The sequence below is a fragment of the Balaenoptera musculus genome, chromosome 2 (genome assembly GCF_009873245.2).
Source record: "Balaenoptera musculus isolate JJ_BM4_2016_0621 chromosome 2, mBalMus1.pri.v3, whole genome shotgun sequence".
NCBI lineage: Eukaryota > Metazoa > Chordata > Mammalia > Artiodactyla > Balaenopteridae > Balaenoptera > Balaenoptera musculus.
Window position 1 is genome coordinate 62,445,518 of NC_045786.1, and position 2,156 is coordinate 62,447,673.

Sequence of the window (2,156 nt, forward strand, 5' to 3'; positions counted from 1 at the left end):
TGTTTCCTCTCTTTTCTGATGGGGGGGTGGGTGGTTGAACCCTGCCCTCCGAGTAGGGTGAAAATGGCAAGAGCCCTGTGGCTCCTGGTGAGTACTCCTGTGTAACAACTCAGGCCACTTGCCGTCCTGTCCCCTGGGGTGCAGAGGTGCTGGGGAAGCAGTGGCTGACTGTCTTGAGAATATAGGTTACCCTTTTCAGCACCCTGGGGTCTAAAAGCTCCTGCAGCTGGGGAAATTTTAACAGCTTATTTGGACCAAAGATTGGAGAAGGCAGCAACAAGGCCCCCTCCCTCCTGCTCAAGGGTAAACCAGGAGTGAAGTGGCCCTTGTCCTGCCCCTCCCCCTTAGGTCTTCCTGCAGTAGAGGCCCTTGATATAAGTATGAGACCAAGTTCTGCGCTCAGTTTCTAGAATATTTGTGGAACCCTGGGCTCCCTTTGTGCCCCTTCTGCTTTCCAGTGCCCTCCCTCCATTGATAAAGCAGGGTCAAGGGAGGGGGAGAGGGTTGGGAATGGAACTAAATCTGGCTTGCACCTTTCCTCTCTCCTGACCACTCTGAAGGACCAAGCCTTTCCTGGTGGGGTTAAGAGGGAAGGGGCCCACAGGCCAGGTTCATTTTCACACTGAACTCTTCTGCCTGTGCTTTCCTACTCGATTTCTGGCCATCTGCAGTCCCTTTCCAGACACCTCCAAAAGATTTTTGCCTGGGGAGGCACCGAAAAGTCCCCAACTCTGGGGAAAGCACATGAAATCATTCCAGCTCCGGAACTGTCCGACATCAGACTCTTGTTCAAAATCCCCACTGGTGTTCCCTACTCATGTCCTCACTTCTCTGGTGTGAAGAGATTGAAACTGCCTTGGAGCTTAGCGTTGGGAGGTTTTGGGAGGGATGGGTTTCTGCAAAGGGCTTCGGGCTCTGAGACTAAATGGCTAAAGAGGAAGAACCTGGAGCAGGCACCCAAGGCCCTCGCTGGGAAGGGCAGAGGGTGCAGACCCAGGCCCCGTCCTCCGGGGTAGGATCCGAGCAGAGCTTGGGGCCCCACCTGGATCTGGGGAGAGGGAGGAACAACCAATGGGCTGCGCCCGTCCCGCACGAGCAGCCAATAGGCGGTCGGGGGCGTGTCCTCCGAGGCGGTCGGGAGTGGGCATTCGGTCCTGCGGCGCGGTCCCCGGCGCTCGCTGGAGGCTTCGCGATGACCGCTCTGAGCCCGGGCGAGGCCGCCAAGGCGGGCAGGTAAGGGGCTGCGACCCGCGGACCGGGCTCCAGGGCCTAGAGGCCGCCTCGAAGGGACGCTGCCCGGCGGGACCCGGCGGCCGCTGCGCCTCGGCGCGTTCTACCCGCGGGGCAGGCGCTTCCTGGCCCGCCGGAATGCGGGCTTCACTCCAGAGCTGCGCCGCGCGGGCCCTGGCGCTTCCCGGGCTCAGAGGTGTTCGTGCTGGGGCAGGATGTCAGGCTGTAGGCGCTTCGCGCGAGGGGTTCGAACCTGGAGGATGAGGGACGTCCAGGCGGTATCAGGGAGGTGGAGGGCACCCCACGTCGGGATACCTCCCGTGGTCCATCATCACCCTCCTCCGCCGCTGTCGCTGGGCATTCATTCATTCATTCCCCAGCCATATCGACCCCCAGTCGTGACTGCCCCCCACCCAAGGGCTGGCGCTTCCCTTCTGGCCCCCGAAAGGGTCAGCCTCTCTCTTCCAAACGGGTCTGCAATTGTAGCGGCGCTCGGTTGCCCGGGAGGCAGCGTGGAGCTGTCCCAGGACGACTCGGCCGCACCCATCCGTCAGGCCCTTCGCCGTCGGGCAGGCTGGGGCCAGTCTCTCAGCCTCGAGATCTGTTTCACAGCCACCCTCGGAGGAAGGAAAGTTCTTGCAGCTGGGCAAGGGGCAGGGAGGCAGGGCAGGCAGGAGGTGGTGTTTCAGGTGGCACCAAGAATTGTGACCTCTGCCCCATGAAGTCTTGGGGCCCTGCAGGCAGCATTGGGGAAGACAGAGCCAGTGGATGAAGCTGTAAGTTCCTGCCCTTGCCCCAGTCCCAAACCCCACAGCCTGAGCTCTGAAGGCTGGCCATCTAGCACTGGGGCAGATAGGGTGAATGTGGTGTGAGCCCAGTGCCCAGTCCACACAAGTACGTGGAACTGGTGGAATGTTTAAGGGCTC